Below are 12,296 nucleotides of genomic sequence, written 5' to 3'. Positions count from 1 at the left end.
CAGCATCTTCGCAGGAGACCTCTCGTGAATCGTACCGAGCAAGTCGATTCACATCTACAACTCTTAGTTTGGACTTCGGGGAACGGACTATTCGGTAAATCAACTCATTAGCCGATTTTTCACCTCGTAGGGTCCTTCCCAGTCGTATTGGAGCTTCGGGCACCATCCCTTCGTCCTCCGAGGATTGTACAGCCTCACCTGCTCTCCAGAAGCAAAGGAAATTGACCTTGAGAACGAATCATACCACGATTTCGTCCTCTCCGAACAAATTCGTATCAGCTGTCGAACGAATTTGTGAACCTCTTCAATTCTTTTCCCGGTTTCTTCGATGAAACCATCTTCTTCCTTCTTCTCAGAAGAAACAGCTCCTCTTAGAAGATCCAGAGGAAGGCGCAACTCCCGTCCCCTGAGGACCATTGACGGAGTATTCTGGGTCACTTCATGTTACGAGGAACGATAAGTCAGCAAGAATGTTGGAATCCACTCGTCCCAGTCCTTCTGATGTTCTGCAACAAACTGAGACAAATATCGCAACAAGGTTCTTATCATCCGCTTTACAAATCCGTCCGACTGAGGGTGTAATGGAGTTGTTCTCGTCTTCTTAATTCCAAGTATCTTCATCAGCTACTTGAAGATGCTTGATTCGAAACTCCGACCCTGATTAAAGTGCAGCTCGAGCGGAACTCCATGACGGCTTATCACCTTTTTCAGCAACGCTGTGGAAATTGTTGTCGCCCGCTGGCTAGGAAGTGGAATCACCTCTGGCCACTTTGAAAAATAATCCACCACAACCAGCGCGAATCTGTTCCCAGCAAAAAACCTTGACAGGGGACTAACAACGTCGAGCGCTATCCTCTCAAAAGGTGCTCCTACATTGTAAACCTTCATGGTTCCTCTTCCCTTCTCCATAGGTCCTTTCTTCGCGGAACAGCTATGGCACCGACGACACCAATCTTCCACATCCCTTCGATGGTTTGGCCAAAAAAAGCGCTATCGAATCTTCGCCAATGTTTTTCTCATCCCTAAGTACCCTCCAGAAGGCACATCATGACATTCCTGAAGGGCCTCGGTGCCTTTGCTCTTCGGCACTACCAGTAACCGACTGGACTCATTCCCGTCAGCAGATTCCCACCTCTGGAACAATAATCCACGATGTACTTCCAATGAAACCCAAATTTTCCAGAAGTACTTCGCATCAGGGAAAAGTGCTGAAACTTCTTGCCAAGTAGGCTTATTTTCTTCAATTTTCGACTGACAGATAAATCGCAGATCCTCATTCTTTTCCTGGGCCTTAATCCAATCTTCCGTCTTCGCAGATATGGAGATGGTTCTGAAGACAAGATGTTCTTCTTCCCGACTTTGTTCCAGACTTAAACAGCGTTTGCATTGCAAAGCTTCGCATGGTCTCCTGGAAAGGTTGTCCGCATTCCCGTGGTTCTTTCCTTCACGGTGTTTAATTACGAACGCATACTGTTGAAGACGATCTATCCATCTTGCAGTTTGTCCTTCGGGATTCTTAAAAGAGAGCTATTTTAAAGAAGCATGATCCGCCCTCACCAAGAACTTGCGACCATAGAGGTAATGGTGGAAATGCTCTATGGATTTTACGATGGCTAATAGTTCCCTTTTTGTCACACAATAGTTCCTTTCCGCCTTTCCTAGCATCTTCAAAAAATACGCAATTACCTTTTCTTGACCATCTTGAATCCGGAAAAGGACTGCTCCAATTGCATTGTTCGATGCGTCAGTGTCCAAGATGAAATTTGCATCAGGCAAGGGGTAAGCCAAGATAGGGGACTTCGCAAGATGTGTCTTCAAGTCTTCGAATACCTTCTGGCATTGTTCTGTTCATTGAAAGGAAACCTTACTCTTCGTCAGACGATACAAGGGCGTTGCAATTGCTGAAAAGTTTCGGAAAAGTTTTCTGTAATAAGTGCAAAGTCCTAAGAAACTTCGTAGCTATCTTTTCGAGGTCCGTCTTAACGCCCCGTTTGGAGACCATGTGACCGAGGTATTAACCTCTATTTATTATTTAACCTCTCGGCAAAAGAAATTACATTTCTTCGGGCTCATGATCAATTTTGCCTTGCGCAGGCGAGTAAAAACTCTTCTCAAATTTTCAATCTCTTCCTCAAAACTTTTTCCGAAAATTATAACATCGTCCAGATATACCAGATAGATCTTCCTATTTAAATCCGTCAATACCGTATCCATAAGACGTTCAGAAGTAGCTGCTACATTGCAGAGTCCAAATGGCATTATCTTGAATTGCCAAAGTTCAGTACCAATGTAGCGGCCATTGTATAGCCACTACGCCCTTGCCAGAGTATGAATGGTAATGGAATGCAAGGCTAGTTTTAAGCTTTCTATTTTTCCATTTTCCCAGGATCTCGTGCGAGCCTGGTCGTCCTGTAAACACTTGGCGACCAGAGCCGTACGAGGCGCCTGTTTTCCTTCAAGGTTTCGCCTGGGCCTCGGACCACCCCGATCCGGGTCCGGCGAGCCTCTTGACTTTTATTACCCTCTTTCACTCGCTAAACTTTTCCTATGCTAAATATTTTTCAGTTTCGTTTTTCCATCTTTCTGTCCTATCTCTTTTTCTCTCCCTTTGTCTATTAGGGTAAGGGATGTATATAGGGAGTAGATTGTAAGAAAGAAAAGGCAGTCCGTTAGACTCCGCGAGGCAGTCCGTTAGACTCCGCGAGGCAGTCCGTTAGACTCCGCAAGACAGTCCGTTAGACTCCGCGAGGCAGTCCGTTAGACTCCGCGACACAGTCTGGTAAAGACGTCGTCGCGATTCACATCCACAGTCAATATAAGCTTAACCTACGTGTGGTAGCGTTTGCCCCACACCACCATCACTCGCGCATTCATAATAAATAATAATAATTGTGGGGTAGTCTGGTCGAGTGGTTATTTTACCTCCTAGCTCCCCTCACCAACATAAAATGCAGTCTTCTCTTTATCCTCTTCATGTACTGCAATTTGCCAATAACCGCTTTGCAAATCTATCGTCGAGAACCAAATTGCACCAGCCAGGGCATCCAGCGTGTCCTCAATCCTAGGAAGCAGATAGAAGTCCTTCTTCGAGACTTCGTTAAGACGACGATGATCTACACAGAATCGGGTACTTCCATCCATCTTCTTCACAAGTACAATTGGGGAAGACCGCGGACTTCCCGATTTCTCAATTACTCCCTACCTTTCCATTTTCGCAAGCAGTTCTTCAATTTCACCACGGCGATGTAGAGGCAGACGTCGCAGTGGTTGTTTAATCGGGCGATGATCCCCAGTGTCAATTCTATATTGAACGACATCACATCTTCCTACTTGATCGGGATCCCTTGCGAAAACGTTTTGATACTCGTTTAATAATTTTCGGAATGCAGTCCTGTGTTGTTCGGAAAAATGAACAGAACAACGTCCGTACAGATCTTGAAGAAATTCTGGAGTAGAAGCTTCACTCTTCGTTTCCGCAAGCGTCAAGACTCGGTCTTCACGGTGATTCCTCTTCAAATCCATATCTTGATGTTCTTTAATTCGCAGTTTACACAGAATAAAATCCAACTGGCAGGAATGCTTTCGGAGGAAGTTCGTACCCAAAATGCATTCTTTAACCACATCGATTAAAAGAAAATCCTCCTCGGTCTTGAAGCTTCCAATGGTTATAGAGGAGCGTCGCTTTCCCAAAATTGGTAACTTCTTGCCGGAAATTGAGCAGATGTTAACGTTCTCTTGTACTCCCGCCGCGCAAGATTTGTTATTCTTGTGAAACTTCATCAAGTTCACACATGAACCGTTCCTCCACAAACATGCGCTGCTGCTCCTGGAACTGCGCCGAGATGTTCCGCTGCAGACCTTCCAGAAGTGACTCCAGCCACGAAAGAGCCTCCTCCCCAGCAGCAGAATGCGTCACCATCCCACTTCTGACACCAGTGTTGCGCCGGGGCGAGGTGTTTCTCGTAGAACTCATTATAACACGCAACTAATAAACACAGAACTAAAAACACAAACTAACGAACGAGGAATTTTATATAACAGGGCTTTGATCACACGTTCGCACGCTACGAGCTCTCTCGTAGTTCTGATCTTTTAAATCGTTGCCGGTTCCTCTAGCAACCGGAAAACACGGGTCCTCGCTTCCGCTCGTTCGAAGAGGCAACTTCACATCGTCGCGGAACAGCCTTCATGTTGCCGCAATGTTGCATCTTCAATCCGTCGCAATAATATTGTTGATCATACGCTAGCGGTTTGGTTAACATATCAGCTTCCATGTTTCCTGAGTATACATGTTTTATATTTAATTTCCCATTACGAACCTCATCTTTGACAAAATGATATTTTCTATTGATATGTTTAGTTCTATTGGTAACCATCTTTCTATTAATCAAATCTATTGCCACCTTGCTATCAGTACTTAGTCTAGTCTCACTGTCTAGCTTAAATCCTATGTTATCTATTAGACTTGCAGTCCATTTTATTTCTTGAACGCTATCGCATATTGCTATAAGCTCTGCTTTGCACATTGAAAACGCTACTAGTTTTTGTTTCCTTCTTTTCCAACTTATTATACTATCTCCTATCTTTATTATATAGCCACTGTAAGATTTTGCATTCATAGTTTTGTTCCAGCTTGCATCCGCATTGACTATTATACTATTTCCAATCCTTTCGTAATACAATGTATAATCATTTGTATTCTTCAAGTATCTATAGACTCTTTTCAGCGCTGTAAAGTGATTAAGTTTCGGGTTTTGATTATATTGCGAAAGTTTACTTATGAAGTATGATATGTCAGGCCTGGTCCCTATAGACAAATACATGATAGATTCCAGCATCTCATGGTATAACACCCTACCAGCGTCTACCGATTCTGCATGATTGTCTAGATTTTGCTATGGGTCCATTGGAGTTTTCATTAAGTTGCATTCCTCCAAGTTGTAGTTTCTTAAGATTTTGTCTATGTAATCTGATTGAGACAAAGTTAAGTCATCCTCGTTTTCCTCAACCTTAATGTTCAAAAAATTAATACATCTGTTCTCTACTAAATCTAGCTGTTTACTAAGCTCCTTGATTGTCCTATTGTTAATCCTATCGCAGGTGCTTAAAACTAAGTAAGTAAGATATCATCTACGGATAATCCCAACAGTAATAATTCGTCCTGCTGTCGATCACGGCAAGGTCGAAGACCCCAACGAAGCTGATGGGACGGCCCAGTCACTACACCCGCTTCTCACCCCGAAAATGTGAAAGTGAAAAGTGCCAGTGACCGTGCTGTGAAGTGTTTTCGGGGTAAGAAGCGGGTGCAGTGACCGGGTCGTCCCATCAGCTGATTTTCGTTGGTGTCTTCGACCTTGCCGTAATCGACAGCGGAGCACTAACCGGGCCTTATTGTCAGCGTAGCAGATTAACTTGCAGGTAAATGGGTAAGTCGAATTTCAATTATTTCTCTATTAATCCTTTGCATTCGAGGAATGTTTCGGTACGCACAAATCCAATCTGCTTTTCCAGTACAGTTTTTAATAGCAAGCGGTTACAAATGGTTCTTACCGTATTTATTTTAATTTTCTGAAAATAATTCTTATTTTTATTTTAAAACACTCTGGCGAGAAGCGTCACTCGGGTACGAAGGGTTAATTTCCTAAAAATTCCGAGAGCATCTTCCTACATTTATATTAATAATAATAAATTAATAATTAATAAATTCGATTTAGCTGGCTGATTTATTCAATCCGCAGAGGTAGCAGTTGCAGTGATTGTGTTGGAGTGTTCCTCGATAGTATAGTGGTCAGTATCTCACAGACGAATGCGTAGGTGCGATTTTCATTGACCTCGAAAAAGCATTCGACACAGTTTGGCTGGATGGTCTATTCTTCAAACTCCTTAAGAAAGAATTTCCCAAACATTTCGTCAAATTGATATGGTGTATGCTACGCGGTAAAAACTTTTTTGTTACAGACGGCGAATTTATTTCCAGCAAACGTTTCAACATCACCAACGGACTTCAACAGGGCACCGTCAACTCTCCACTGCTCTTCAATATATTTATAAGCGACTTGCTGCAAATGTATGACCTAAACAGCGACAACGTCAAATCAGCAATAGCTTTCGCGGACGACCTTTTGATTTACTCTCGACACAATAAACCTTCCGTAATACAAAACGAACTTCAGAACACCTTCGGTAAAATTCAGAGTTACTTCCACACATGGAAATTGAAAATTAACATTAGTAAATGCGAAACTATTCTCTTTAGACCGTATATTTCAAGCATTTCCGACGCGAACGCAGACGTACGCAAGCATGGCACAAAATTTCACTTATACGACAGCAATGATCGCAACCGCAAGTTACCCCATAAAGACATCGTTCGCTATTTAGGCATACATTTGGACTTTAAACTGAACTACAATCACCACGTACAAATACAGATAGACAAAGCTCAAAAGGCATTCTTCTCTCATAAACGCCTCTTTTACTCAAAGGATCTTGACACATCCGTCAAGATCCTTTGCTATAAATCTTTAATCCGGCCCGTATTAACCTACGGTTGCCCTATTTGGTTTAACGTCAGCGCGAGTACTATGGAAAAGCTAAGACTTTTCGAGAGAAAGTGCCTCAGAGCTTGTCTAGGGACATACAGAACACCTGAGTCTAACTTCACTAGAATGATCAGCAACTACAAATTATACGAAAACGCGAAAATTATTAGAATAGATTTGTTTATGCTTAAATTGATCCGAAACCACTGGTCTAGCGCGCGTAGAATCAAACTCAATAGCCTAATTTACGGTCCAACTTATCCGAATCCATTATATCACGACAAGACACGACTGACAGGATACACCCCACCGGAATCATTTTTATATTTAGACAGCGCAGGATATATTCAGAACAATGTTAACATACCAATCATCTACCATATCAATAGAAAAACTTACGACAAGAAACTCTCATACGACGTAAACACATACTTCGACGACCCCGACATACATTTTAACTACAGACTTTCGACGATAGACCTGAACGACAAACATAGACACAACACTGACAAATATTGGTGGTTGCAGTCCAGTTAAACATACCATAGATCATAATCGAGTACACCTAAGATACACTGTATTACACATACAAACACAACTGTTTTAAATTTCAGTAGCTCTAAACCGACCTTAACTACTCCACAGTTACAATCAAACTATATAACTATACTAACACAGACAGTATCTACTGTCCCATTTATTTATTTATAACAAGCGCGGCCTCCTCGGTAGTATAGTGGTTAGTATCCCCGCCTGTCACGCGGGAGACCGGGGTTCGATTCCCCGCCGGGGAGAGTATTATTTTTGAATTTTATTGTTTATACTTAGTTTAAAGTTCTATTTTATTATATTAACATATAACTAACATCCTCCCCATTCCCTACCCTATCCTCCTTTCAATCACCACATAAGTATAGTTTTTCCCTCGTGCCGTTTTCTATACATAATCCCAATCCAGCTAACTATAAGAAATTCCTCTTTATATTACACTCACTGTAGCATTAAGTGCAGTAATTATAGTCTAGTGTTAAGACTACGCGTGCTCTGCGCTGAGCCATTAGTCTAAGTATATATTGTTTTAATGTAACCATTTGTACGTTTAGGTTTATTGTACCATTGTATATATATTTATAATTGTTCTGGCACAATAAACGTATGTTTTCAAAAAAAAAAAAAAAAAGTGGTCAGTATCTCTACCTGTTACGCGGAAGACCGGAGTGGAGTTCGATTCCCCGTCGGGTAGCCACAAATGTTAGAGTACTACTAAGGGACTATAACGGGGGTCCGGATGGAGGGGAATAGACAGGGTGAGAAATTGTTACAAGTTTCTTCAAATTAAATTTTTTATTAGAAAAGTATCAAAGAATATACAAGCTGTACAAAATAAAAAACTCAACAAAATGAGAAACTAAAAGAATTATTGGAGGGTGGCTCGGTCTCCGGCTTCGTCTCCTCTTTTCTGTCTCCTGTTTCTATTTCCAATTTTTATTGCTGCGGAGGCTTTCTGTAACAAAAGATTCCGGCAAATAAATATTTTGCGGACAAGTCAACATTCGCGCGCTCGTCAGCTGCTTACCTCGCGCTCTAGCGACAGTCTAGTGTGCCTGGAAGGAAGAGCTAACTGGCCATTTAGCGCAATAGCAAGTGGTCTGTATTATTTTTGCTTTCTGGTCGGTGATATTCGATTTCTACGATCTCACTGCCGCGTTTCGTCTATCAATCTTTTTCCGATAGATCTGTTTTCTCTCTCTCTCTCTCTCTCTCTCTCCCTCTCCCTCTCCCTCTCCATCTTCCTCTCCCTCTCCCTCTCCCTCTCCGACTCCTCTCTCTCTCTCTCTCTCTCTCTCTCTCTCTCTCTCTCTCTCTCTCTCTCTCTCTCTCTCTCTCTGTCAGTGGTAACAACACCATTCCTAGAATTTTTTCTAAAACCCGAGAATTCCAGTGAAGGTAGCTAGCAAAAACACGTAAATGGCCGCGGTATACTAATCTGACGAAAAAATTCGACGTCAGCACAATCATCTAGAATTACGCAAATGCACAATAGATACGAGCATCGTGGCCGAGTTTCTACGTCTCGAACTCACGCGATATTTAAAGAGTGGTAGTATTTATAATTATTTGTATTCGTTCCTTGACGCATCTTCAATGCAGATCTTGTTACTTACCTGACGTGTCGACTCTCCTAGTTCGGGCGGCCCTGAGCGCGCGGAAGGCGCGCGTCGTGATTCGTCAGTGTTTTTCGTTAATAATTCAAAAACGAAGCCCCATCCGACATTTTTGCAAAGGAAATTGTTGTTCAGAATCGTCTCAGCTACCTCACATTTCCAGTTCTTACACCATTTACGGGACACCCTGTATATTCGAGTGAGTCAAAGTAAAGATGAGCAGTCTGTTCATCACGGTTAGTGGGACTGCGTCGGTATAGGCTCAGTCGGTTAAAGACGTTGTTGCGATTACGGTCGGTGTATCACATATTAATAATAACCTACGTGTGGCTACATCCTTACACTAAATAAACTTTTATAATTGGGGGTAGCTAATTGGAGTTGTCATTGAACCACCGGCCCCCTCAAGCCTTACAATCTCTTGCGTATCCTACGAATATTCCTTTTTTCGCTCGAGCGTCTAGCTTACTTATGGCTTTCTCTGAAATATAGTAGTATGCTATACTGCCAAATACTTTTAAATATGAGACTGCCGGTTTTCTCCCTATCCATTCCTCCAGTGGTGTGGTAACTTTATCAGTTCCCGTTGGCGTTACATTTCTTGTATACGCCGCAGTCATGACGGCTTCTGCCCAAAACATATCTGGTAGCTGCGCATCTATTAGCATGGCTCGCGCCCTGTTCAGTAGCGTCCGATTCATTTGCTTCACTATTTCGTTGCTTTCTGGGCTGTAGGATATCGTTCGTTAGTGCTTTATGCCTTTCTGCCTGAATAACTCTTCGAATCTTGCATGAACAAATTCGCGGCCGTTATCGGATTGAATTCTTTTATGTGCTTACCGGTTTCATTCTGGGCTCTGTCCATAAATTCCAAAAAACAATTAAATGCATCACATTTCGCCCTTATTATACATATATCTGGGCATACCTTATATAGTCGTCGATCAATACGTACATATTTATTCCCATATAATGATTGCACTTGCATGAGGCCGCATAAGTCAATGTGTACAATTTCTAGCGGTTCACGTGCCATTGATCCGTTTACTTTTCTATGTGGTGCTTGCGTTAATTTTCCTAGTATACATGGTTCACAAATTCCTAATTTTTCCGTGCTATAATTTAGATCACTAACGAGGTTTCTATCCTTCGTAATATTAAGGTAATTTTCGCATACGTGTCCAAGTCTTCTGTGCCATAGCATCTTCTGGTATTTCATTTCTTCCTTTCCTTCATCATTATTATTCTCTTGGGCCATTAATGAACAATTTTATTTTGGGGAGGTGAAACCCTACGTGGCGCGTCCCCAGGTGGCGGATAGGGGCAACTGCTGGGATGGGATGCGGGGATGAAGTCATCAACCTGAGAAGGCTGGTGGCCGCATCCTCACATAGCATCGCGGAGGTCAGAACGGAAGCTCCCGCGAATCAAACACTGGTATGAATGTGTTGCCTGTGTGAGTGGACTGGGTCATGGAATAATTGCCGCGGGTTTTATTTAACAACTTAGGCACGGCTGAATTTTGCGCGTGGCTGTTTCTTTATACGGCAGAGTGAGCAAACTATGAGTTTAGAGCCACTATAGTGGCGCATCGTTCAGAAAGATGACATCCGCGAAAGCCACTATAGTGGCGCATCGTTCAGAAAGATGACATCCGCGAAAGCCACTATAGTGTGTTCTTGATTTTCGTCTTATTTTGACCTCTAGAATTAAAATTATCATAAAATCCTAAAATCATAAAATCCATTAAAATTTTTCCCAAGGGTGGCCGAACACCCTGTATACACATGTCTATGTATCAAATAACGTGCCTATTTGTTATTCATATCTTCTACTTATGCTTATGTCTATAAACATTGATGGGAGTACAGTACTATTGGCTTTTCGTAGATCTTATTATCTTATAATCACATGATTAGAACTAATTATAGGTGTAGGACAATACTACCGTCAAGTCATCAATGTTTACAATCATCAACCTCAATAGAAATATGTAATTAGCAAACTGTTCCAACATTTTTTTGAGGATTAAGCAACTTCTTTGTAGTATGTTGTGTATTTATTGTTGTGCCCCTTGGGGTCACCGTATAGTGTAGAAAGTTGGATTTGGGAGTCTTTAAAGAACTGAGGTTCATCGGATTTTGAGCGAGCGGCAAGAAGGAACTTCACTGTTGTAAACGACATGTTGTTTATTGTTAACTTTAATTATCGCAAAAGGCTCCCTGGTCTGTCTCGACACTGCCTTTTATGTGTCTTCCCCCCTCTTCGGGAATCAATCATCGGTCTATTTTCCAGTCGGGGATATTGCGTTCTTCGGCCGCGATTGGCACATATTGCTGACCCGCGAATTCCTTTGTCGTATCGCGGGTCGACAGATCCCAAATGGGAACGTTGCGCTTCCGCGCTTAGCACACCTTGTTGATTCGCGAATTCCTTTAGGTTAGCTTACCACTAGGCTGTCGCAAGTCCACGCACTCGTTCGGTTGTCCAGGCAGCAGGGGAGGTGAACCCCTACGTGACGCGTTCCCAAGTGGCGGATAGGGGCAGCCGTTGGGATGGGATGCGGGGATGAGGTCATCAATCTGAGAAGGCTGGTGGCCGCATCCTCGCATGGCATCCTGGAGATCGGAGCGAAAGTTCCCGCGTACCAAACACCGATATGAATGCTTTGCGTGTGTGAATGTGTGTGTGAGTGGCCCGGGGCATGGGATATTTGCTGCGGGTTTTACCTAAGGCTGTAGTTTGGCCAGTTAACTGCGGATGAGACCTTCGGCCAACGTGGTCACCCGGCCGGCGGCTTAGTCCCAAGTCACGGGGCCGCAGGTGCTGGTGACCAGGCGTCTGCGGTTGAGTGGGAATGCGGTGGAAGAAGTGCCTCCCACCGGGAGAGGCCTGAAAAGGCACAATGCGGTGGGGGACTCTGTGATGTCTCACTAGAGTTCCCGGTCCCTCGCCAGGCGCCTGAGGATGGTCACCGTGAGGTTTTAGCTGGTAAGAGTCCGGCACTACCCGCCCACCCTCTCTTCGGGCGGGCCCGTGGGTGTCTATGAGGATTTCTCCACGTACAAAAAAAGGACGTCTTTCACGGTAACAATCCTAGATCTTTCTCTCGACGCGGTATGTAACTTTATGTCACCTCTCACCGTCGAGGTTATCTCTTTATTATTTTCGGCCACTTTTATATTTGTTTTGTAGAGTCTTACGATGTACATTCACTCCAGATTCGGTGATATGCGTGACTTAGCAGCCGAGTCCAGTGTCCATATTGTTCTCAATTCTTTGTCTAGTTTTGCATATGCTACCACAGTCTTCTCCCTAAACGACTGAAATGTACATTCCTCTGTCTTTTGCGTTGTCATATTATTTTGTTCATTCCGATAACTTCTATAATTTCTATTGTTATTATTATTATTTGTATTATTACAATAGATACCTCTATGCATTTCACGTCCTTGTGTATTCATAGGTCTATCTCGCCTGTGATAGCAGTTTCCGGCTAAATATTTTCTCTTACCGTATATGTAGCAACCAGTAGAATTTTTCTTCCTATTTTGTATTCCTCTTGTGGCTCTATAGGCTTTCTCGGATC

General features: G+C 42.9%; 1 non-coding gene across 1 annotated transcript; it reads left to right on the top strand.

Moving 5' to 3' along the window:
- Positions 1–7,264: 7,264 nt before the first annotated feature.
- On the top strand, positions 7,265–7,336 carry Trnad-guc (transfer RNA aspartic acid (anticodon GUC)). The gene has a single exon. It is a non-coding gene; the product is annotated as a tRNA-Asp (tRNA).
- Positions 7,337–12,296: the final 4,960 nt, after the last annotated feature.

Source organism: Colletes latitarsis, chromosome 6, assembly GCF_051014445.1.
Source record: "Colletes latitarsis isolate SP2378_abdomen chromosome 6, iyColLati1, whole genome shotgun sequence".
In the NCBI taxonomy this organism is placed as follows: domain Eukaryota; kingdom Metazoa; phylum Arthropoda; class Insecta; order Hymenoptera; family Colletidae; genus Colletes; species Colletes latitarsis.
Note: the sequence above shows the minus strand (reverse complement) of the source record. Positions and strands in the feature narration are given on the sequence as shown.